The following is a 27,293-nucleotide window of genomic DNA, read 5'->3' as shown; positions in this document are numbered from 1 at the left end:
TTATATCCATATACACAGAGTAGCCAGATTATTATGATCTCTGAATGCATAATAATCTGGCCACTCAGTGTGTGTGAGTGTGTGTGTGTGTGTGTGTGTGTGTGTGTTAGAGGCCCGGTGCATGAATTTGTGCATGGGTGGGGTCCAGCCAGCCTGACCAGGGGGAGGGAACAGGAGGGAACATAGGCAGTTGGCCGGCCTGCCTGCTGGCGGAACTCCTGGTCTAGGGGACAATTGGCATTTTAGCCTTTTATTATATAGGCTAAACACTGAGTGGCCAGATTATTATGCTTTCAGAGATCATAATAATCTGGCCACTCAGTGTATGCATAACCCATGGACAGAGACAATAGGCCTCGGGGGGGAGGGTGTGTGGAAGAGGGGGTCAATGGGGGAAAAAAGGAGGGACATCTGTAATACTTTCAACAGTAAACATAAAATTTTTAAAAAGAAGCAAAGTCCTTAAATGTTTGATATTGCAATAATTAACCTCTGCTCCCTGCTCCTCCCCCCAAAAAATTGGCAAAGGGTTTGAATGGACATTTCACAAAGGACTAAAAATAGATGGATGATCAAGGCACATGGAAAAGTGTTCAGCGTTATTGCTCATCTTGGAAATGTAAATCAACACCTCAGCAAGGTGGCTACACCATCACAGAATCACTCCTATTACACGACTGGCAACACCTAATGTGGGTGATGACATGGACCATGGAGCAAACGGAACTTTCCAATGCTTAAAAGTGTGTAAAATGAGATGAATACTTGGGAAAAAGGATTTGCAATTTCTTAAAAAAAAACAAAACAAAAAACAACACTAAACATATACCTTCCTTCTCACCAGCAATTCCACTCCTATATGTTTACCAGAGAAAAATGAAAACATTTATCCACGCAAAAACTTATACACAGATATTCATGGAGCTTTACTTAAAATAGCCACAATGTGGAAACAGCTGGAAGTTCATCAGCAGGTAAGTGGATAAACAAAGTGAGGTACATCCATACATCAGGAGTACTACTCAGCAATAAAAAAATGACTCACTAATAATGAACATGGGCGAATCTCAAAAAAATATGCCGAGAGAAGAAACCTTCCAGGAATGAGGACCTTCTCTATGATTTCATGTGTATGACCTTCTCTAGAGCAAACAGAACTGATCTATAGTGGGGGAAAGAGTCATAATCGTGTTTGCCTCTGGGGAAGGGGGAAGGGGTAGTGTGCAGGATTGCCTGGAATGTGGTGTGAGAGAACTTTCTGGAGTGATGGTCATGTTGTATAACTTGATAGGGGTTTGGATTATACAGGTGTATACACACATCAAAATTTATTCTCTCTCTCTCTCTCTCTCTTTCTCTCTCCTTCCCCTCCCTTTCAGTCTCAGAAAATCAATGGAAAAAAAATACCCTCGGGTGAGGATTAACAACAACAATAGTAATGAAGGGTCCAGTTAATGTTTTTACATTGAATTGTATGCAAACTTTCCACCAAAGCTAAAAGGTAAGAGAGGGTTATAAATAAATACTAAATTTAATTAATGTTATGTGTGCCAAAGTATTGGAGGTGAAGTGTATAAAGGTCTGCAATTTACTTTAAAATGCACTTAAAATTAAGATGTATCAATAACTGAATGAAAAGATAGATGGATAGATACGGCATAAAGCAAGTATAATAAAACTTAAGTGGAGGTGGGAAGGTGGTTCATTGTAAAATCCTTTCAACTTTTCTGAATGTTGGAGATTTTCCATAATACAGTGTTAAGTGTGGAATGAGGGGAAGAGTGACGAGATAAAGGGTCAAACTTACCTGCTCAGGGGCTTTGTGTCCACCCTGAATTCCCTCCCCATTGGCTAGATCTGATGGTTAGATTTTGACCATCCGGAATACAAACCTGCCAGGTAGCACCAGGAACACATCTCTGGGTGAAAAGATGTGCAGGGAATATTAAAACTGGTTTTCAAGAGACTTGTACAAAACACCTTCAACTCCTTTTAGGCAATGAGAAGGGATAAAGGCGTTTTGTCTTGAGATATTTTCCCGCTGCCTTGGTGGCTTCCACCTGAATCTCCATCTGTGGGCAGGAGAGCTGGAGAGAAGCGCCCCCCTTCTGGGTCACGGAGAGCCCCACTGTTTGTGTTTGCTTCGAAGGCACGGGGGTAACAACCTGATTTTGCAGAATGTGGTCCAGACAGCCTCACGCAGGCACAGCTCCGCTCATTTGCTGACAGATGATTGCATTGTCAGTGCCGCCTGGCTGAGGGTAATTGTGTCATGATGACTCCCTTGTAAGCCCTGCATCAGAAGGCAGAACTCCAGGAGTAGTTAGAGCAGTGGGGAGGAGTCGATTTGGACTGCACGGGAAAGCAGCTGAATGCCTGTGGCCCATCGCCTTCAGTGGGGTGTGTGGAGGCACAGATGGGAGAGCCTGCTTAAAGTCGCCGGGGAGACACTTATGGTAATGGAACTCCACAAGGTAATGGCTACAAGGTAACATGGTTAGGAGGAAAGGTGGATTGATGAGGACTTGGCAACTGAGGGGGAACAGGATTTAAGGAGGCAGTAGGTGTATTGAAACTACCAATACTGATGTAGGCATTAAGTGCCCAGCTGCTAAATTTAGCTTTGCCTGGGTTCAAGTCCCAGCTGGCCGCTTACTTGCTCTGTGGCAAGGGGCAAATTACTCAAACTCTCTAGGCCTCCACTTTACCCTCCCTGCAAAATGATTTGAATAACTGTAGCCCACAGATGGTTGTGGTGAGGCTTGTGAGCAAGGTAAAAAGATGAGAATGAATGCAGGGTGTATGCCGGCGTCATGCAAATGTGTATTGTGACTCCAAGCCAACTTCCCCTCCTCTGGGCCCCGGATAGTCTCAGTTACAGTAATATTTGGGTTAGGCTCCAAATACTACTCTCTGCTTTTGGCTCCTGTCTGCCTCCATTCTTGCCGGAGATTCCTGTTCTGGGCAAGGGCCGTCGCTTATCACAGTGAGCAGTGGAAGTGCAAGACACAAGTAAGTCTGTTTCAGGCTGATGAGTACTTCCTGAGGATTCTTTCAGGAAATTAAGGTCTCAGGTCCCTATATTGCTGGGTTAGCTAACATTTCTAGGCCTTATCTTCCTCTTCTTAGAGTAGTAAGTACACGTGTGTGTGCACATACTCCTAAGCATGCATAAATGCATATGTGTGTTTGTGCATGTACACAATCATACAACATGATGAAATTCATGAGCATATTTATGCCTTCTTTTTGGAACCATGATCTCATTAGTACTTTTAATCCCCCCCCTCCCACCCCTTCAATAAATGTCTGTGCTTGAAGCAGAAATTTTAGACAGGAAGTAGGAAGCACATGGTAACCCCATAAGAATGAAAAAAGAGATGGAAATGACAAAGGCAGACATCCGGGGTCCTGGATGAAAGCTAGAGCTAGGACGGCCCATCACCTGAAGCTGGACTCATAGGAGGCAAGTGTGGAGAGAAATGTGCAGAGAGAGAGTGATGGTGGGAGCCATCAGAGCACTTGGGGACGTCCCCCCTGAAGCACCCATTCCTAAGCTCTGGCTGCCCTTTCTCAGACCTCAAATGCTTTCTCCGTCCTCCCCTGCAAGCCGCTAGGGCTCAGTAAGCATGTGTTGAATGGATGAATGAATCAAAGGGGCTGATTTAACTGGGAACACACTTCAATGTTGACCATAGAAAAAGGACATGCGTTTACATACTCGCCTACAGTAGAGAAAGCAATTCAGTTCCTAACACTAACAGACAATAAACTCAGGCTAAAACATGGCAATTTTATGAGACACTTGGCTGAGCAACTTGGCCTTTTCTTTTGTTGCTTTCCCCTTTCCCTTTCTACCCCCTATTGGCTGTTTGTAAGCACCGCAGCATGGAATCCGGGCTTTTTTCTTTTTCCCTGAATCTCCCGGTCACTGTGTGGGGTATGGGAAGCCTAGGTTGGCTGATTGGTCATTTGTTTTGCTCTCCCTTTCCCATACAGTTGAATAACTCACTGGTGTGTGGGCTGAAGAATTTGGCATGTGCAAATGCTGCGTGCACAATGAATGCGAACCTTCCTTGTCTGGAAAGGGGAAATAGAGTTGGGATGGGGTTTAAAGCACTGAAAAGGCCAGAATTTGTCCTGACTCCCTGGTGGCCCAGTAGGTCAGAGAATAAATTTCTGGGTCCCTGCGAACAGGGTAGAGGTATTCAGACCAGAGGATTAGCCAGCCTGTTCATTAAAACACATGAAAATGCCTTCACGATTTTTTCTGCAGGAGGCTGGAGAAGGGGTAGCGAAGAGGGATTTGTTCAGAGGAAAAAGAGTACACTGAAAGAAGGATGATGATTTTTGGAAGCAAAGAGAGAGGACAAAGTCAGATGCTCGTTGGAGTCTGTCTTTCGGATGACAGAGGGTAGGATGGGGGGTTGATCTATATTTAGTCCCCAGAGCTCAGAGCTGTACGGCAGCCTTTGTTACCGCCAGAGAGACTCATGTTGGACACCAAACAAGGGCAAGCGAGGACAAGGACAGGACGGTGGGAGAGAAGAAACACAGAAGAGGGATGAGGGCACACAGGCGAGGGCCGCTCTGGGGGAAGGGAGCTCTCTCTGTCCCTCCTTTGTGAATATAAAGACAAGTCCATCATCCCGTGGCAGGCTGCAGTGATGAGAAAGATACATAATATGATGGAGCTTGGTAGCAGGCATGTGTGATTGAACAGACCAATGAAGAGATAACATTTGAAAGCTTTACTGCTCGGAAAGCTGTTAGCAAGCTGGTGTCCCCTTCATCATGTTTAATTTTACTTTTACTGCCCTTCATTTGCTTTGACGGGTTGATGTTGCCATGGTGCAGTTGGAATTCTCATAAAAGTGCTGTTACCCTTTCAAGATGGCCATTTTTTTCTAGGGTTTATACCACATTTTATAGTTATGTCAGAAGGTTTACTTGGTTTATGAATTCTCCAAGCTCTAAGATTGCTCTCAGAAAACTCCGGGTCGCCTTCGGTTCTTGCCGTTTAATTTGTGCTCCTTTAACAACAGTCACATCTTGGGATGATGTCCCAACTTAATTAGAAATGCATCTGAGGGCTCATGCAAGTGAACAAAGGGCACATAGAGAAACCAAACCCCCCTTTCTTCAGTTATAAGCCCCTAAATATATGGAAACTGTCTATCTGCTATTGAATATTGCATTTGGTGCATAAAATTGTCATAAATAACATAACTATGACCAACTCTGAAACCCAATGATTAATATGCAACCATATAAGTTGATGGCTCCCTTATTTGCTTTCTAACAATCTAAGGCTGGCAAACTGTGTAAGAGGAAAACACTCTTCATTACATGCTACTGAGGAGCCCAGGCTATAGGCTATGCGTAAGCATTTGAGTAGGTCCTCAAACACATCAGTGATTAGTCTACTCACTTATTGAAGGTGGTTTAATTAACCATCATATCTATGTCTAAGAAATTTAAGGAAGCAGAGAAATTCAATGCACTGTGTGCCACTGCAAGTGAGAGGTAACCCAAACTGAGGTAGCCAAAAGCAGCATGTAATTGTAAGACAATGTACCCAGATGTGTGATAAAACATAATTTAAATAAGTCAGAATGTGTTTTTGTGCAAAGATTTGAGGCGAGACAACAGAAGTGTATTTCAAAATCTACCTTTCAGGTTTAACTAAGTCAATAAAAATTTAGTTCACTCCTCCATGCTGCCTTGAAACATGTGGGATGTGGGTGCGGTTTTGAGAAGTGGCTAGCTACCCACTTGTGTTAGTTTGCTTTGGTTCTCTGACCAGTGGCCACAAACTCAGGGGCTTAAACAATACAAACTGATCACCAGCTTCTGAAGGGCAGAGGTTGGAAATGGGTCCCACCGGGCTATAACCACAGTGTCAGTAGGACAACAGTCCCCCGAGACTCTGAGGAGAAGTGTCTCCTCACCTTTTCCAACTTCTCCAGGCTGACTTCATTCCTTGGTTCATGGCCCCTTCCCTCCATCTTCAAAGCCAGCAACATCACATCCATTTTTCCAGCCACAACTCTGTTTCTCTTCTGCTCCCCTCTTTCACTTTTAGGGACCCTTATGATTGCATTGGACCCACCCAGATACCCAAGATAATCTCTGTATTTTAAGGCCAGCTGATTAGCAACGTCAATCCCATCTGCAGACTTAATTGCTTTTTGCCATGTAAAATGACCTATTTACAGGTTTCATGTATTAGTAGACACGTTTGAGGGGCCTTTCTTCCACCTACCCCCCCATACATTAGAGGATGCAAGCATGTCAGAGGACCCCAAGGAACAGTATGGAGAAGACTCTCACAGTAAATTGGAGTTGGATTGACCAGAGGTCTACTTTCCAATGCAGAGATTGTATAACACTTTAACACAGAATAAGGAAGCTAATTTTAGCTTCCCCACTGGTAAAATGGGTGTGTAACATTTTCTTAGCGTTGTAAAGGCCTCAGAGTATTTAATTACATACATATAAATTATTTGACTTTTCTCTATTTTACATTTTAATAACTGCAGTTTGCTACTAAAAATGACACTGCATTATAGATCCCTACATAGTAATAATTTCTAAACTGCAGTCATACTGTGTCCAATGGTTCTTGATTCTTTCCAAAAAAGGAAGCATTAGATGCAAGTGTATATCTTGGAGGGAACACAAATGTGACAAATGAACCTGCTTGTGCTTAGTTTTTTTCAGTTCCTGGGGCCTGTGGTGATATGTTTAATGACATACTAAATGCAAAGGATTTTTATGGTACTCAACCAAAGAAACTTCAGAAAGGAAAAATACAAAACCCTATTAGAATTATATAGAAAAATGGTCTAAAATGTCAAAGTTCAGTGCAGGTTACAAAGTCCCCCATGATATTCATCATAAGGTCATTTTTATGTTACAGCTTTCCCTATTCAACTGATGTTAAAATCTAACCTCTATATGAAACACTAGAGGCCTGGTGCACAAAATTTGTGCACAGGTGTGGTCCCTAAGCCTGGCTGGCAATCTAATTGTGAGCATCTGGTGTGAAAGGGCAGGCTGCCCTTATGAGGCTTACATTCCAATATATATATACAAAGAGCCTGGGTCTGTAACATCCAAAATGACTGAAGGGATGACTAAACACCAGGCTGTCTATACAGCAGGCTCAAATGGGCAGGGGACTGGCAAGTGAGCAGAACTGCTGACTTCTCAGAAAAAGAGAAAGATGGGGCTGCTGGGGAGGCTCTCTCTCTCCAAGAAGTTAGCAGTTCAACCTGCTGGCCAGCAGCCTGGGGCAACTGCTAATAAGCCCTGCCTCTCTAGTCAGGCCTGCTGATAAGCTAGAGATGCTGATTGGCACAGAAACCAACTAATCAGAACCAAATCTGAGTGAAAGGTGAGGAGGCAAAGGCTGCTAAGGAGGTGGAACTTTTCATGCTGACTGGCATAGAAACAGACCAATCAGAACCTAATCTGGTTGAACTATGAAGGCAGAACCTAAGGTGGAGTGCTGAAGAGGGGTTTTAAGAGCAACAGCTGTTTGGTGTAAGGTGCAAAAAAAAATGGTTCAATTTTTTAATGGTTTGGCAGTATAGTGTATATGGCTGGCTATCAATATAGATATATGGATTATGTATTTTTGTTTGTCAAGAGCATCTCTTTCTGCTGAAAAAGGCTCTCCCCTCCCCTCACCTCCTGCCATTTAAGCAATCCTATCCTATATAGTCTATCTATACTAATAAAAGGGCAATATGTTAATAGACCAGGTCTACTGGCCATCTTCTGGATGTCCAATTTCCTTCCAGACAAAGCCATGGTAGTGGGGGCCAAGGCAGAAGCAGTTAGGGGCGATCAGGCCTGCAGGGGAGGGCAGTTGGGGCAATTAGGCAGGCAGGCAGGCAGGTGAGCAGTTAGGAGTTAGTGGTTTCAGATTGTGAGAGGCATGTCCCCCACAGGGATCAGGCCTAAACCAGCAGTCAGACATCCCCAAGGTGTCCCCAATTAGAGAGGGTGCAGGCTGGGCTAAGGGAACGTCCCCCCCCCCCCCATGCATAAATTTCGTGGCCACTAGTATTGATTATAAGAAATCCAGTGAGCTGTTGATTAGTACTTCTTTTGATGACCCCAAAATAAAACCATGTTATGACAAAGAATAGGGAGCTCAGTCCCCATCTAATGAAACTTCTTATTTCTCATGTAAGGAAATTTAGGCCCAAAGTGGCAAAGAGACTTGCCCAAGTTGCCACAGGGATTTATTGGTAAATTCAGAACATTTTTATACACTTAGGTCACACTAATAGCAACATAATTTATTTATCAATGAAGCTATCAGAGTTATTAGTGTAAATTATGAGAAAAATAATATAACAGTGTGATTTTTAACTATTTACAGGAAAGATTCTGTTTTTAAGTAATAAGTATGAAGAACCCACGTACATAGGTAGCAGAAGTAGTGAGGAGGATACCTATAACTAATGATCATATTCTTCCTATTATAGAATGATAATTTTGCTGTAAATATTGGAAGAAGGCTACTTAATTAAATCTTGGTTTCTAATTATCATATTGGAATTGGTCACGTCTTGGAACCTCATTGTCCTGTGGTACATGACTTCTAAAATGCCCCCAAGGATCCCCAGCACCTCATATTTACACCCTTGTGAAATCTCCCTGTGAGTGAGAATGGATTGGTTTAGTGACTTATCTTTAATCTATGGGATATGATAAGGTGATGTGATGAAAATTCTATGATTAAAATTACAAAAGATTGTGACTTCATCTTGCTAGCAGACTCCCTGGCTGGCTTGCCTGGATAAAATAAGCTGCCAGATTGGGGAAGCCATGAGGCCTACAATCAACCACCAGCAAGATCCTGAGGCCCTCAGTCCAACAGTTGTCAAGGCACTAAAGACTGAGGACAGCCACTGAAGGAATAAGGAAGCAGATTCTATTCCAGTGAAATCTTATTGCAGTCCAGTCAATGACCCAGATAAGCCATATACAGATTCCTGACCCAAACATCTGTGAGATAATAATTCTGCATTGTTTTCAGCCACTACACTTGGTTGTACTTTGTTACACAGCAACAGTCCTTGATGGAGTGCAATTTTTTTGTCTTTTGGAAGATTAAGAGGTGTTGTTGTTGTTTTGTTGTTGTTTTAATATATTTTATTGATTTTTCACAGAGAGGAAGGGAGAGGGAGAGAGTTAGAAACATTGATGAGAGAAAAACATCAATCAGATGTCTCCTGCACACCCCCTACTGGGGATGTGCCTACAACTGAGGTACATCCCCTTGACAGGAATCGAACCTGGGACCCTTCAGTCTGCAGGCCAATACTCTATCCTCTGAGCCAAACCAGTCAGGGCAAGCCTTTTTTTTTTTTTTTTTTTTTTTTTTTTTTTTTTTTTACCATGGTTTCATAGAAAGTATGCAACACATGGGCTATAGGTTTTGAACACTCTCAGGTTAACAGCCCTGTACAATGTGGCAAAAGTGTTTTATGTCCTTTGGGTCCAACCAACTTTAAAGCAAAGGGTTGTAAATGGAGAACTGAAATATGCAACCTTTCCATTGTTCACATGCAGGGTTTAGTACCACTTAGCTACAATTCTGGAAGAAAGAAAGGTATGAATCAAGTAGCACTAGTAAGAAAGGTTTGCTGAGGTATAGTTGGTCTCACTGGTGTCCTAATTGCACATTTTTATTTAGTTTTAGCCAACTGGCAGTTAAACACCATTTTAATTATGTTAGCATTGGAAAAAGAAGAGTATTTAGTTTGAGTTTCTTGTTCCAACTTCCTTTCTTAATTGCCTTTTCATTCAAGCCGAAGACTTATGGTGGCAGCCACAGCCCAGTTGAAAACAATTCATTGTATCAGTGACTGGGCCTCATAACAGAGCACCTTAATAAGACCTAGTTCTGTACTTCCTGACTCGCCAAGATGGATTATGTTCATAGTCCATTATTTGAACGAGGGTACCTGAATTATGGCAAATCTATCTGAAACAGCATTGTAGAACTGTATTTTATCTTTAAGAAATGTATTTGATAAAAGTAAGATATTTACTTCTGTTGCAGAAAGGAATTTAAGCAGAGAAATTTCTCTCTAATGTTTGTTGAATCATATGAGAATGATGAGGGGAACAAGGTGATACATCAACCAACTAACTTGAAAAACTCACTTGTATTTTTATTTCAGGATGAAAGGCTGAGCTAAGGGTGCCCTATGGTATTGCATGAAATACTTTTCTTCTTTTTCCAAGTCATGCATATCACCCAGGAATTCACAAGGGTAGCATCTAGATTCTCTATTACTTAAATTTGCACAAGCATGCAATCAATTCTTCTTTCCTTTCCTTCCTCTTTAGGGCTTGTGAACAGAGTTGAAATTTACAGTCTTTGAGGATGGCAATATTTGTTTGGAATTATAGAATCATAGACTGTAGAAACCAGAAGGGACCTCTGAGATTATCTGGTCTGACCCTCTTATTTTTTAAGTGAGCTAACCAAGGCCCTTTGGTAAAAGATCTTATCAAGGACTGAAGTGTTTTTTGTGTGTTTTGTTTTTGTTTTTTAAATTGAATTTAGAAAAATAGAGGAAGAGAGATAGTAGAAATATCAATGAGAGAGAGAAGTCATTTGACTGCTTCCTGCATGACCCCTACTGGGGATCAAGTCTACAACCTGGATATGTGCCCAGGCCAGGAATAGAACCCATGAACTCTTGGTATGTGGGAGGGCAGTCAACCAACTGAGCCACTGAGACCAGGTAGGACTGATTTTTTTTTGTTTGTTTTTAATATATTTTATAGATTTTTTTTTTTTTTTTTTTTTTTTTTTTTTTTACAGAGAGGAGAGAGCTAGAAATATCGACCAGCTGCCTCCTGCACACCCCCTCCGGGGATGTGCCCGCAACCAAGGTACATGCCCTTGACCAGAATCGAACCTGGGACCGTTCAGTCCACAGGCCAATGCTCTATCCACTGAGCCAAACCAGTTTCAGTTGGACTGATGCTTTTAATGACACTTGGAGCTCTGAAACAAAGGAGACAAGGGTCAGATTTCATAAAGAGCAAGGGAATCAGGGATTCAGGTAAGGAGTTTTAATTTCATTTTAGTTTATTTATTCTTCATCTTTGAAGGAAGTTAGAATAAGAATAGCAGGCTAAAGGACCACAGACTATGGTAGCAGAGCCCTGAGTTCTCAGCATGGCTCTCTAACTCTGTGACCTTGAGAAGGTTGCCTCATCTCTTTGTTTCTGCATTGGTGCATGTGGAGAAAAACAATAGGACCAACCACTTGGTTGCTGTGAGGGTAGACATGATCTACTTCATGTAAAGCTCTTAGCACAGGGTCTGACTCTTAAGAAGTGCTGAAATTCATTATTTGTAACTCATTATTATTTGCTCTTACTAGTATTATGCCACCTTGACTCTGCTGGTCCGTGCCAATAGCAAATTGCCTTGGGCCTCAGTCTGGGCATGTATAAATTCAAAGGATTTCAGCATTAGGAAACTCTTGATCTTGGATCCTACTTCCTGCTGACCTCAGTTTGGAAACTATCTCCTCAGCCTTGATCTCCTCTTTCACCAACTTCCACTTTGGCCACCTAGGCACTTCTGGACCAACTGCGTTGTGAGAGTCAAGCTTATAGTTGACCTTTCTCTGCTTTTCTCTAAGACCTAATACAGTGCCTGCAACTGATAGTAAATCAACAGTTTGTTACTGATTTATTTTATTTTATTTTTTTACTTCTAGAGACAAAGCAAGTTTGATGGATTCATAACAAATAGAAGATCCTACCTAGCTAAACAACAGCTGAGGATAATATACCATAAAACTCTCTAGAGAGCTCATGATTGGTGCCAGTAACTCAAGGAATACTGGGTATCAGTGCAAATGAAGCTGTAGGAAAGCCAGTAGGAGGAATACGAAACAAGAATTGTACCAAGACATCAATTAAAAAGGGGTTTAATGGGAAGATGAGTTTTAATGGAGGGGGGAATCTATAGTGAGTGATTAGTCTAAGTCTACTGGTGGAAAGGAATTCACAAATATTTATTAGTCATTTTTAGTCATTTATCCCTGAGATAAAAGAACTGATGCTTTAGTTGATTTTTTAAAAAGTATTTGACTTGTAGTTTTAAGCATGAATCTCTTTAGTTACCAAACATAGTGTGCTCTAGGGAGCGACCCTGGAATTATTCCTCATCCTTCTTTTTCACCTTCCACGGGGTTTCCATGACAGGCAAAGGCTCAGGAGCAAACAACGTGCAGTGCTTTGCTCACTCAGGTAGACTGTCCCCTGTTGTCAGGGCTTAAATTTTAAATCATTCTGGCTGCTCAACGTGGAACCCAGCAAAGAACGTTTGTCAGGAAAAGGTCAGCTGCAGTTATTAACACAGAGTGACAACTGTACTTCAGAAAACAATTGCCCTCGCCTGTCCCTGCAACCTTCACAGAAGTCTTTGCTGACAATCTCTTTGTTCCTATTAATATATATTGTCAGCAAGATACTTAACAGCACTTTGTCATCCATCTTGGCTCTCTCAGGAGTGTGGGTTGAGAGAGTGCCATGTAACTGGGGAGAAGAAAGGATACAAAGAACATTTTAATCTCCAGCTGGGTCAATTCAATACCACTTCAGTGAACATGTATTTATATTCTTATTTTTATTTTTCTAACAAGACATACAAGGCTGAATCAGAACTGGAGAGTTTTAGAGCTAGTAGGTGTTCTACCCACCCGGTAGGAACTTGAAGAACCCTAAGATTCTTTGATCCTGTGGCAAACATTGGGCTCTAAATGGGGTCTATTCTTTGGTTATCCTATCTCCCTGAGGTCTCAGGCACTAAAGGGAGATTATGGTTTCTGATGACCTCAGGTCAGGTCAACCAATGCCCTGCTGTGATGTCACAACATTGGCATCCTGGCACTGCTTGGTGTCTACTATCATTGGATTCAACTGTGCCTATCTTGAATGGACAAAGTAATGCATTTCTCTAGACTTGCAGGACCAGGTCAAAATGAACAAAGCTGAGAGGATATTTTGTTTTATAGATGATGGGGAGGTGTCAGGGTTAATGCTTCCTGAACAATCCAGGTGGAGGAGAAAGGCAGCAATGCCAAATATGGCAGCTTTCCATGATTATGAGTTTTGTGTCTTACCTGAGCTAAGCAAGATTTCAAAATCAGAGCGTCAAACTTCTAAATGTGTATCTTGGGGGTGGAGGGTGGGGGGAGGGGAAGGAGAGAGAGGTATTTGCGCAAGTGACCATGCTCATGTCTTCAAAGCAGGCATAGCTATGCACATAGGGAGATGAAGAAGACCAAAAGCAATGGAAGGGGAAGGACACCTGGGCTGTTGACAACCAGTATTGTTTCATATAAGTCCCCAATTCAAGTAATCACCATGAATTACCAATTGTTGATCTGAAAGTTAGGATGAGGAAAATGATTGTCTTCAGATTGGTGGAGGACTTCTGTAGCGCTGGATATGTTTTCTTGGTGTCTGATACTACCACAGCCTCTGAACCAAGCCAGCCCTATATTGGGTAGATTTTATAGGAAGCTCTTCCCCCGGAATAGTGGTGAGAAGGGGGTCTGCTCCGGAGAGCATGCTGAGACTGAGAGAGGCTGGGACATGTGATAAAAAGATGAGCTCCCAGGGGAAATCTCCATAGGCCTGGCACTAGCTCCGCGATTAGTCTTGTCCTCATTGGGGATGCACATTTCCTTTTCCCCAACCTCTTGGAAGGAATAATATATGATTTGGATATTACTCTGCTATTGACATGCTGGCATTTCTGCTTTTAACAATTTTTAAAGAAACAAGTAGGAGTTTACAGAGCTAGGTACTTAATAATCCTGGAAGACAGCTGAAGGTGGTTGCAGGAATGCATATTACATTTTATCTCAGTCTTTTCTCGGTCATTAAATGTACTCCAAACATCAGGTTTAGGGACTTGTACCCTATCTATACTCACAGAAAACTTGCTAATAATATGGATTTTTAATAAATGGGATTAAAAATTCCAAGTTAAAATCCACCCTTCTCTTCCAAACCTCCTGTTTCCTCCAGGGCTGATCTGCTTCACAGTGGTTCAATGTCAGGGACCGCCATTTAACCTGAGTTTTCTCCAAATCTGTACAATAATAAGTCTTGCCAAAAATGGGTTCCCCTCTGTTCATCCATTTGGGTTTAGACATAAGCAACACAGGCTGAACTCATGTTTAAACCACTTTTTGTAGATGTCCTCAGTCATCACCTCTAACAATGTGCTCATTCTCTAAATAAGTCTGTACCACTTCAGGTCAATGACATGAATTTGTTTTCATTCCTAGTGCATAAGGGTGCTGAATCACGTTGAGGTAGAATAGAAAACTGTTCAGCTAGATTCAAAACAAACATGTTCTTATTTACAATATTTGTAGTATTGTGATGGGATCATTTTTAATTTGACTTTTTTAGAAAAATGAACTTGTCCATGTTTATAGAGTTTATATTCCTACTTCTTACACACTAATGATTATTTGCTTGCTTTTTCCAAACATAAAGACTGAGACAAAAGAAATAAAAACCTTACAGGGAGACTCACAAAGATAGAAAGTACAGAGTAAACCAACGTATGATCCATTGTTCTCCACACTGTGCACGTGGCATGGTTGATTTGGAGTGGGGAGTGGCGCAGGAAGAGTGGAGATAATCTGAATTATTTTAAGTTAATGTTTCAAAGAAAGAAAGGAAGGTTCTAGGGGGTACTCAGTTATGGGATGAAGGTGTTTGGGGTTTGGGATGGAGATAGACATGGGATGCTGAAAAGGGATGCCCATGTGTATATATAACTTGGCTTCCTAGGAGGAAGAGACAGACAAGCTTGAGCTGATGATTACATCAGGCCTGGGACCCTGAATATGAGAGAGAAAATGAAAGGCTGGAAAATATCACATGTGCACACACGCACAGTTATGGGCTGAATTGTGTTCCTCACAAAATTGTAGGTTGAAGACCTAATCCCCAGTACCTTGGAATGTGACTGTATAAGATTTGGAAACAGCCTAGGTGCCCATCAGTAGATGAGTGGGTTACAAATTGTGGTACATTTACACAATGGAATACAGTAAAAAAAGAAGGAGTTCTTACCATTTACAACAGCATGGATGGAACTGGAGAGCATTATGCTAAGTGAAATAAGTCAGACAGAGAAAAATAAATATCACATGATCTCACTCATTTATACAATATAGTGAACAACATAAAATGATGAACATAAACAGATCCAGAGACAGAGAAACATTGATCAGACCATCAAACCTCAGAGGGAAAGGAGGGGAGGGTGGGGGTAAGAGGGAGAGATCAACCAAAGGACTTATATGCATGCATATAGGCCTAACCAATGGACACAGACAATGGGGGGATGAGGGCATGAGTGGGGAGGATGGGGCGGGGGGGGGGGTGGTGGTAATGAGGGGATAAGGACACATATGTAATAATCAATAAAGAAATGAAAAAAAAAGTAATGAGGTTAAATTAGGTCATTAAGATGAACTCTAAATCAATACAACTCCTTAGGAAGAGGAGCCTAGCACACAGACACACATGGAGAAAAAATATATGAAAATACAGGGAGAAGATGGCCACCAACAAAGCAAGGAGAGAGGCCTCAGAAGAAACAAATTCAGTTAATATATTGAGCTCGGACCTCTAGCTTCTAGAGCTGTGTGAAAAGAAATGTTTATAGTTTAAGAGACTCCATCTATAGTACTTACTATGGAGCCCTTTCAAACTAACACATACACATACATATACACACACAGAGACACTTTTTAAAACTTTACACAAAAGAGGATCAGAATAGAATTTTGCAATTCATCTTTGCTTTTCATATGTTTTATTATTAAAAAATTTCAAACCTACAGAAAAGAAGAAAGGTAGTATAATAACATTTATGTACCTACTGTCAATATTTAACAATCTTAACAGGTTGCTGATTTTGCTTTAAAGCTTTCTTGAGGGCATAAAACATTTCAGTACAATTGAAACTCCTTTGATACCTCACCCAAATTTTTGTCTCTTTCTGAACTTTGGGATTATAGTCAGGAAATTTTGTATATCTGTCCCATGTATATTACTGAGAATTTAATGCATATATAAGAATCCATAAAATTCATACTACTGTTTTATGTGTTTTAAAATTTTATAATAATGTCACCCCACTGTATGGATACTTCTGTAACCTTTCTTTTAAGAACCCACTTTTAAGCCATAATCACAGTTGTCTGCAGTTGATTCATTTCATCTGCTGTATAGGGTTCCATTGAAGGATGCACCAAGTTTAGTCTTGTTTACTTGCTGATGGACTTTTGGGACATCTTCAATTTGTTGTTATTAAAAATAGGCTTCAATACTTATTTTTAGACATGTCTCCCTGTGCACATGTGTAAGAGTTTATCTGGTGAATAGACTTATAGTGGAATTGCCAAAATATTTTTCAAAGTCATTAAACTACTTTGGCTTCCACTAACAGTGTACATGAAATACTTATTCCTTTACTTCTTGCCAACATTTCATTTTGTCAAACTTTCAGGTCTGATGATTACAAAATATCTAAATTTTTAAAATTTGTCATTTTCCTGATTACTCATAAAGTTGCCTATCTTTTCACAGCTATTAGTCACCTTGTTTCCTCCTTTTTAAATGGCCCATTGTCACCTTAGAGCTCTTACTGATTGGTGAGTAAAATTCCTGTGTGTGTTCTGAATTCTAACACTGTGTCAGTCATGTATGTGGCAAATATCTTCTTCCTGTTTGTGGCTTATCTCTTCACTTTTTTTTATGGAGACTTTGGTCAAGCAGGGGAGTTTCATGTAATCAACTCCTTTTCTTTATGACTTGTGCTTTTGGTGTCCTATTTAGGGGATCCTGCCACAGTCCTGTAAAGATATTATTCTGTACTTTTACTGAAAAAAAAATTAAAGCGTTGATTTTTATACCTTTGATTTTCAAAAAAAATATGAAGTGTGAGGTAAAAACCTAAATTTTTGTTTGTGTCTATCTGACTGATCTGACTAACCAGTTATCTCAACCTCATTTACTTAGTATTGAAATCTTGCCCTATTGATCAGTAGTCACACACTGGTCACACACCAAGTTCCTATATAATTTGTGGCTCTAATATTGGATTATGCTGACTTATTGGTTATTATTTAAAAATCTATGCATGAATACTGTAATTTCCTAAAAAGTATCACTTTAATAAAACGTTACTCAATAGGCACGTTCCCCCTCATTTTATTTTCAAAATTGGCTTCATTATTGTTATATTTTTTACTTTTTCATATGAATTTGAGAGCCACCTTGTTGATTTTCATCAAAGATCACTGCTGCAATTTTGCATTCTCCCTAATAGACTCCACGTTGAGGGAGGAAGGGAAACAAAACATGCTATTATTTCCTGATTCGTTGATATAAAAAAAAAGTAGAAATTTAACAGAAGTCAGTGGCTCTCAGCATACAGCACTCACCCAATGGCTCTGAGAAAGGGTGCAATTGTGGGTGTTACAGAATCTGAAAAACATGAACTTCTTATTGCACTTCCATTCCTTTATATTTGAGGATGTCCTCACAGGCCATGAAAGTCGTGCTCTATCCGGAGCAGTATTTGCTGACACTGTCTGTTGGTTGGTTTGGCATTTGAAAGCAGGTTTACCGCAAGCATTCTTGGTTATTTCATTTGCCATCTGTGTGCTGGCATTAATAGTTGTTTTTCCTTGCACATTTTATTGAAAGTGCGTGTAATTTATGCACAAATTTAGAGAAAATAAAATTTTGAGAATATTGAAACATCACAAGTAAACATAATATGTATCTCCATCGACTTAGGTATGGTTCATATCCATTAATAAAATGTATTTCTTTTATTCATGATCTTCTAACAGTGTTCTTACTGTTGGGAATTATATTTTGTAAATTATAGTTTTGAATTGGTTGTTGGTGGCATATAGAAAAACCAGTATTACTAAATGTTTTATGTTGAACAATCTTCTTATTTCTAACACTTTGTAGATTCTCTTGCATTTTTTAATGTAGAAAATAATATTCTTGCAACAAAGTTTGCCTCATTATTTTCAATACTTATAATTTTTGTTTCTTTTTATTTCCCATTACATTGGTTAGGAGCTCCAATAAAATGTTAAATAGAAGCAGTGATGGCAAGAATCCTAAATTTGCCTCTAACTTTAAAATTTTTCAAAGTTGCACCACTAAGTAAGCTGCTTCCAGTAAGTTTTTGAGAATATTTAGCCCTAACCAGTTTGGCTTAGTCAGCCTTAGTAGATAGAGCATTGCCTGCAGACTGAAAGGTCCTAGGTTCAATTCCGGTCAAGGGCATGTTTTGGGTTGCGGGCACATCCCCAATAGGAGACATGCAGGAGGCAGCTGATCGATGTTTCTCTCTCACTGATGTTTCTAACTCTCTATCCCTCTCCCTTCCTCTCTGTAAAAAAAAAAAAAAAAAAAAAAAAAAAAAAAAAAAAAAAATTAAATTAAATAAAATATATTTTTAAAATATTTAATCCAATGACAAAAGGATTTCTTTATTTTGCATTTTAATCTTTCCCTTTTTTATGTGGATCCTGAAAAAGAAGATACCTAACAGAAGGATTCCTGATGGCTTATCTAAGCTCAAATTAGGAAATAAACAAATAAAACAAAAACGTCAAACAGTCCAATAGCCTTTTCTACAGAAGGCCTTCATATGCACACTATACTTCGGGGAGAAGCCTGCAATGAATTACCTGCCTTCTGCACTGAACTACCTGTCTGCACTGTGTTCCTGCCATGCCTGACACAGGAGTTCAGGAGTTCCTGAAATCATATTCAAACCAATAAGACTGAGGCTTTCCCCATCCAATTGGAGCTGCGCAAATATGTCCTCATCAGCTTCTTCACCATCCAAACAGAGAAGCTCCATTCTGACCAATCAGAACACTGCCTTTTGGACCAATCAAACTGTGATAATTTCAAGTCCATATTAACATGAGAAGGACCAGTCAGAGACCAGAGGAGGGGACTTTTGTCTCTATAAATCATCTCCCCTGTGGCTCTGGGAGCTCACTTTCCCTTTTCACTGAATACCGTGCTTCCCCTGCTGGAGCTGAACCCCTAGGCATGTCTTGCTAGAGCAGAAGGAAGCAGACCAGAGCGGGTGAGAGCAGAGCCGTCTAGCTGGAGAAGGGCCTGGCACCAGGGCCACCAGGCAGGGCTGCCTCACAGCATGCTGTTTTCACAGCTGTGCTGTGTCACATTGAGCTGTTTTGCACTGAGTAAATTTTGCTTCTTCCTTGCGCCCAAAATTGGGGATTCCTGTTGACCTTGGATTGGTGCAAGCAACCATCCAACCATCCCACCATCCATTGACATTTAAAATCTACAATGAGCATTACATTTTATAAAACTCTTTTCTGTGTTTAGGAACATGACCATTTGCCCTTCTCTTTACCATTTTAACCTGATGACCTACATAAAGAGATTTTCTGATATGAAATTATCTTTGCGTGGTTCTATCATGCATAATATACATAATATACATAATATAATATACAGAATGTAATATACATAATGATTTTCTTAACATATGTATTGATTTAATTTAACAAATATTACAGTATATATTATAAATTTAATACTTAAATGCAATATTTAGATACTTAATATATTGAATGGCAATATGGTAAAATGCATAAAGTTTTCTTAAAAACAAACTAGGCTTGCATAGTTTTCAAAACCAAATAAGCAGGTATATATATATATCTATTAATCTAGATTAATAGATATATATATCTATTAATCTAGATTAATAGATATATATATTACTAGATTACTAGATTAATAGATAGATAGAGAGAGATTTTCTATAGAAATATATATTTCTATTTATACTGGCAATTTGGTGCCTGGAACAGAACTGCAAATTTATTTGTTGTTACCCAAGCACAAGATGCCCTTAGAAAGCTGAGTTATTGAAATAGATTAAGAGCACATGTTGCTTCTAAGGACAGGTGGGTAGATGAATATGTTAATGAGCAGTTAAAACATGACCATTTGATTTAGGAGAAAGATATAAAATAATTTAGAATTGTATTCTCATCCTTAAAATGTTAGAGATTGTGGCTATTTGTTACTGTAGATAAAATATATTATAAATGTAATATATTGATAAAATATATTATCAATGTAATATTTTAGCTGCACCTCACAAGCTTTTACATGCAATATTCTACTAGGATTCTAAATGTGCCATAATTTTCTTTGTGGTTTCTTCTCTAATTCAAATGTTAAAGATAGGAGTAGTCTTTTCCAAACTCATTTACTATCTTTCATTTTTTTATATCTAACTTTATTTTACTGCCAGTAGAAAAGATTAATATAAATAATTTTGGAAGTGTTGAGCTTTTCTTTTTTGTGCTTTAGAGTTCTATTAGATCAAATAGAGTTTGAAAGGAGGTGGATAGGTGAATATATTAATGAACAGTTAAAGCATGACCATTTGCTTTAGGAGAAAGATATAAAATAATTTAGAATTGTGCTTCCATTCTTAAAATGTTAGGGATTGTGGCTATTTGTTATTCTAGAAATGGGAAGCTAATACTAGCACTTTGGTGCCTGAGGCAGCATTGCAAATTTTATTTCTTGTTACCCAGGTACAAGATGTCCTTAGAAAGCTGAGTTGTTTAAATGGTTAGATTAAGAGTACATGTTGCTTCTAACTACAGGATGAACCTGAAGTATGCGAGGCCTCCTGAATTCTAAGTTCCAATCCTCCATGGGTGGTGCTTGCATAGAGACTGAGCATCACTTGGGTATTATGTCAGGCTGCAAATATCAAGCCTCCCATTTGTATTAGCCTAGAAACTGTAGGGAAGTTGCCTATTTTTATTTATCTATTAAAGGGGGAACATTCTCTATCTTTCAGATATGTTTAAGGATTAAACTAAATAACTTAAAATTTAGAAACCTTTCAGTCAGTACCTGCTATGCAGAAACTGGTTTTTAAAGTATAGCCCTTAGATAGTTAAGAATTAAATAATTAATGACAAAATGGTCACATTTAAGTGCATGATGAAGTCATTTTGGAAGTGTTTATTGAGCATTTATTCTGTGCTCAAGATGGTCTTAGATGCTGCAGTGGGTTTAAAAATATTTGCCCTTGAGGTGGTTGCCAGGGAGACTTAGACCTTCTGTGGGTAAGTACTGAGCAGCCCCTGTCAGCCCAGTTAGGCGAGATGTCTAGCTCATTCCAGAAGATACAGTATCCTGGTGGAGGGTAGTTAGCTTTAAAATGTCAGTTTCCTTTCATGGTAAGAAATAAGTTCCTGCAGCATATGAAATATATTTCGTAGTGCTATTGAGGAATAAATCTTAAAAGACGCACACTTGAAAGGTTAATATTGACATCCTGTAAGACATAACTTTATAGGCAGCACCACTATTGATCAGACCATGACGACTGGAGAGTGCCAGTCCAGGTCACTTACAGGAGGGCAAGCGAGAGCTCAGATGTCTCAGGAGCTTAGGGAAGGTGGGCCTTCCGGCTGTGAACATCAATGAGATTACAATTAAAAGAAGATTCTCCAATTAAAAGTGATGTTCACTTCATTAATAAGTTGTGGGGGAAATCAGGGAATAGCCAAAGTGTATCCTGGATGGAGGATGAGAAGGGTCTATTCAGCTTGGAGAGCTGAGTATACAAAGGGAACTTTTCATTACTTTTCTCTGCTTCATATCAAGAGAACATTGAAGGAACCAGTGACTAGATTTGGCTGGGGTTTTTTTTTTCATAATTATACAAAGAAAAAGAAAACAATGTTATTGTGCTCATCATTTAGGCATATGCCAAAATACACAATAGAGAAGTTAGATTATTAGGCTTGTTTTTCTTTAATCCCTCATTTCAAAATAATTTCAAAGTTATAAAAAAGTGTTGTAAAAATGGTGCAGAGAATTTCTGTATGAACTTCACCCAGATTGTGTAAATATGAAGAATATAATTATTTAATCAAGGAATTACTATTGATACATTTTTATTTTCTACACCATCAATTGGATCATTAATGTCCATTATTTGGTCAGGGGTCCAATCTGGTATTGTACATTACATTTGATTATTATGTCTCCTTAGTAACTATTAATCAAGAACAGTTCTTCAGTCTGTCTTTCATGACGTGGCACATTTAAAGGACCCTGGCCAGCTATTTTATAGATTGTTCCTCAATATAGGTTTGTTGGATAGTTCTTTAGGATTAAATTGGAGTTATACATTTTGGGCAAGAATATAACAAAAATGATGTTGCGTTCTCATTAGTGCATAATTCAGAAATTTTCCCCTTTTCTACCAATTCTTAGTGGCCAGTTCATCCCACAATTGGCCATGTTAACTTTGATCACTTTGGAAAGGTGATGTGCTAGTTACCTCTACTTGTTCTAATCTAACCTAAGTTACTCTGAGACTACATAATAATCCTATTTCTCATCCCACATTTGTTCCCACCCCGTTTTAATGTTCATTGATGAAACACGCCTGAAAGGATCATTACTATGGTGATTTTCTATTTCTACCATTCCTCTGTTTATTACTTCAACTGGAAGGAATAGCAACCCTTTTTCCCCAGTTTGAAAATAATTTATTCAATTATTATTAATAATAAAATGGACCAGTGAATTCTTATTTTATTGTTTATATTGTAGACAAGTTTCTGACCTATCTTGCTGACCTCCCTGTGTTTAACATCTATATTTTGCTATTTTTGTCTCATTTCTTATACAGAAGATAACATAATATGGAAATTCTTTGGATCTAAGTTTTCGATATAAATAAATGCTTGGGAGTTGTGTTTTTGTATGGTGTGAGAGGCAGACCTAATTTGATCTTTCTTTAAATTGGTTACCCAGTTGCCCAAGCAGCATTTATTAAAAATCCACCTTAGCCCTGTTTATTTGAGATACCATTGTTATAATATACTAAATGTTCATGTGTTTGGGGGTCTGTTGTTTTATTCTTTTATTTTAGCCCCACTAGCCTGTTTGACTATTCATGAGCCTGCCTGGTGCTCTTCTAATTATGGAGACTTTCGGATATATTTTAAAATGTAATATGGCTGATTGCCCCTCCACATCCCCCCTACATGTTTTTCTTTTTTCTTGACTGTTCCATCATGTCTAATTTTCCACAATAACTTTAGGATAAACTCATCTAGTTTCAAATAAAACACCTGTAATGTTAATTGAGATAGTGCTAAACTTATAAATTAGTTTAGGGAGTGCTGACATTTATATAAAATTTATTCAATCCAGTAACAGGGAATATCTTGCCATTTGTTCAAGTTTACATTGTCTCTTTCAAAAGTTGGAGGCATTTTCTTATACAGGTTTTGGCATTTTCCTGTTAAGCTTACTCTTAATGATTTTATCTTCTTTGCTGCTATTGTAAATGGTGTCTCTCTACCATTGTCTTCTAAATGGTTATTGCTTGTGTGTATAAGGGCCATTATTTTCAGTATATTAATTTTATGTCCTGTAACCTTCCTGAATTATTATTTTTTACGTTGTTTTTGTTATTGATTCCCAGGTATATTATCATATCATTTGCAAGTTGAGGAAACTTTATCTTTTTATTTTTTATTTTTTTAAAATATATTTTATTGATTTTTTACAGAGAGGAAGGGAGAGGGATAGAGAACTAGAAACATCGATGAGAGAGAAACATCGACCAGCTGCCTCTTGCACTGCCCCCATAGGGATGTGCCCACAACCAAGGTGCGTGACCTTGACCAGGATCGAACCTGGGATCCCTCAGTCCGCAGACCGACTCTCTTTCCACTGAGCCAAGCCACCTTTGGCAAAACTTTATCTTTTTAATAATACATTCTGAGGTAGGGAGGTTAGGATCTCAATATATATTTATTTTGTCTAACATAATTCAACACATAACAGCATATAAAATTTAATATATATTCATAAGTTATTCTTTAACAAAACTTTTTAGGTCTTTTATATTCTTACTCACTATTATTTGCCCAATTGATAAAGTTTTGCACCGTGTTTGGCTCCCTGGAAACCATAGGTTTGCTTTTAATAATTCAATTGCCATGGTTTTTCTAGAGAAAAAAAAGTTGTTTTGCATAAAGAGGATTTCCTTGGCTGATTGCATTTGAGTTTTTCCTAATGATTCTTTTCATCATATGTCTAGAAAAAACAAAAAAAAATGTACATCTTGATTATGTAAAGATATTGTCTTAAATTTGAATACCAAGTAGCTGGGTTTTTTTGTTGTTTTTTTTTAATCTCAAATTTCCTTGCCTCTAACTTTTAAAAATATATTTTTTATTGATTTCAGAGAGAAATGGAGAGGAAGAGAGAAAGAGAAACATCAATGAGAGAGAATCATTGATCGACTGCCTCCTGCACAACCACTACTGGGGACTGAGCCCACAACCTGGATATGTGCCCCTGATCAGAATCAAACCCGGGACCCTTCAGTCCACAGGCTGATGCTCTATCCACTGAGCCAAACCAGCTGGGACCCAAGTAGCCTCTTAAAATTACTTCAAAGTGTGTGTTTATAAGTTTATATATGTGTATATATGCAGATTATATGTGCAAATCTTTCACATATGTGTGATACATTTGCTTGTATAACACTTCTCCTTTCCTGAGCTATCTACTCCCAGTGTCACACTCTTTAACTTGTAATATTAGTCTCTTAGTTTAAGAATCCTGAGTTCTGATATTCAATTTTTAAGAGACCTTCCTATATTTCCAGGTCTTACTTTAATAGTCCTTAGCTCTCATCTAAAGTCATCAAAATTTTGATCTCTGATTCATAAATACTTCTCTCATAATCTCTTTTCTCTCTGTTTTTATAGTTCTTCCTTAGGCAAGTGAAAGCCTGTCATATATTGCTATAAGCCAGAGCTTGCAATCTCAAAAGTGTCCAGGGTCTGGCAGGAAGCATAAACAAGACAAACAGGCAAGACAGAACACCGCAAACAGGAGAGGGGCAGCAAGGAACCAAACTGTCTCCATCCAAAGGCAGCCAAATGGTTAGTTTTAAAACGATGTGTGAACCAAACAAAATCTGTCTCCAGGCTAGATTTGCCCATTCACCTCTCACCTTATTTCCCTTTATTGCTCTCTTCAAAACCTCAACTTTTGTTGAACTCATTATGTGCATCCATGATACTCTACCTTTCAGCTCACTATCACATCCAGAGGTGCGTGCTCTGCACTAAGGCCATCTTTCTGAACTTCCTAGAAAGCTCTCCATTCCTCTCTCTGAGCGATGGTAATTCCACAGCTCCTCTCTACACACTTTCTTATTAGAACGCTTTTAGCTTTGATAATAAAGTTCCCAACTAAAACAGCTTATATTTATATATTTATATAAATCTACTTTCTAACCTTGGATACTTGTTATCCTAGTCTGGTGGTTAGGGTTATAAATATTCTGATACACTTCTCATTAAGAGGAAGTTCCTTCTCCTGAGTCCAGTTGAATTTGAGACTGTTTCAACCAATAGAATGTAATGAAAGTGACCATAATTGGCCTTTTTCCTATGGGAGCCACTGGGTTGAGGGGAGCATGGCCCTCTCTTCTCCCTGCCATGGTGTATGCTCACCCACTGATACCAGTGTGCTCCGAAAGGGAACATCACCTGACAAAAATGTCACTGTACCTGCTGTGTTTAAGGCTCCCAGTGTGTGGGAGGCAACTGATCTATGTTTCTCTCTTACATCAATATTTCTCTCTCTCTCTCTCTCTCTCTCTCTCTCTCTCTCTCTCTCTCTCTTGCTCTCTCTCTCTCGCTCTCTCTCTCGCTCTCTCTCTCTCTTGGCAATAAAAAACATATCCTCAGGTGAGCATTAAACAATTTTTAAAAAAGAAATCTAAGGCCTGGAATGATATCCAAAAGGTCCATGCCTGTCATCGAATGGACCTGGCAAGGCAAAATGAGAACCCATCATCATATCCATCACAGGGGACCTTGCATCCTCAATGATGAGGACAAAGGTATCATCAAGCCTTCAGAGGCATCCCTGCAATCACTCTGCTTAATGTAAGCGAACTGAACAACTTGAAACTTGCTCCTGGGGGGTATGTGGGCTGTGTCTGCATTTGGACTGAAAGTGCTTCTTGCAAGTTAGGTGATCTGTTTGACACCCGGAGTCAAGCTGCCTCCCTCAAGAGTAACTACAACCTTCCCATGCACACGATGCTCAATACAGAACCTTGGAAAACCTAGCCATCTGAGAGCCCTCTGAGCACCAGGCAAGAAGATTCATTGCAGAGCCCTGAAGAGGAATCCACTGAAAAACCTGATCATCATGTTAAAGCTAAACCCTTATGCAAAGACCATGAGCTGGAACCCCATTCTTTACCAAGCCGAGAAACAGAAGCTCTGGATGAACAAAGCAGCAGAATGCTAGAAGTCAAATCAGATAAGGAGGCTGTTCCAGGCAAGAAGCTTGTGGGAGAGATGAAAGGGAAGAAAGCTGTTGGCAGAAAAAGCCTTTGGTGAAAAAAGGCTGAAGCTACCAAGAAACCAGCAGCTGAGAAGCCCACAGAAAATAAGCCCACCACAAAAGAAAAGAAGCCCGTGGCATAAAGTTAAATTTCCTTATTCTGTAAAGGCCAAATCAGTTTGGACAGCTAATTTTGAATGAAAACCTGATCAGTGAGAAACATGGGGGGAGGGAAGAAAAGTGACGCTATGTGATTCACAAAGGGACACTCAGCTCATGCCTTGCTCACTGGAACACAGTCTCTTAGAAGAACTCTAACCAGCCGTGGAAAAGGCCAATTACCTTGAGGCTGCCATGTTGTGAGGAAGCCCAAGCCACTTGGAGAGGCCACACATAGGTGCTTACGTCAGTAGTCCAGTCTGAGTCCAGCTCTAAAGTCATCTCAGCCCAAGAGCCAGACATGCAATGAGTCTTCAATCAGTTCCAGGCCTCGGGCTTGGGGTAACCCACACACAGCCCCTTAATTCTTCCCAGCTGAGGGCCCAGACATCACGGAGCAAACAAACTCTTCCCTCTGGGATTTTGTCTGAGTTCTTAAACCACACAATCCATGAGCATAATAAAATAGTTGGTGTTGGGTGGGACTACGTTTTGGGGTGCTTTGTTAACACAGGGACACATAGGACAGCTTCTTCCCATATTTTCCTAAACGATAATTATAGGTCAGTGATCAATGCTGGCCTTCCTTCATTTCTCAGTGGCCTTGC

General features: G+C 39.5%; 1 pseudogene; it reads left to right on the top strand.

Moving 5' to 3' along the window:
- Positions 1–944: 944 nt before the first annotated feature.
- Positions 945–26,732, top strand: LOC118718999 (annotated as a pseudogene).
- The last annotated feature ends 561 nt before the right edge of the window (positions 26,733–27,293 follow it).

This window comes from Pipistrellus kuhlii, unplaced genomic scaffold, assembly GCF_014108245.1.
Source record: "Pipistrellus kuhlii isolate mPipKuh1 unplaced genomic scaffold, mPipKuh1.p scaffold_m20_p_15, whole genome shotgun sequence".
Lineage (NCBI taxonomy): Eukaryota > Metazoa > Chordata > Mammalia > Chiroptera > Vespertilionidae > Pipistrellus > Pipistrellus kuhlii.
The sequence above is the reverse complement of the archived record's forward strand: the minus strand, read 5'-3'. Positions and strand labels throughout refer to the sequence as shown.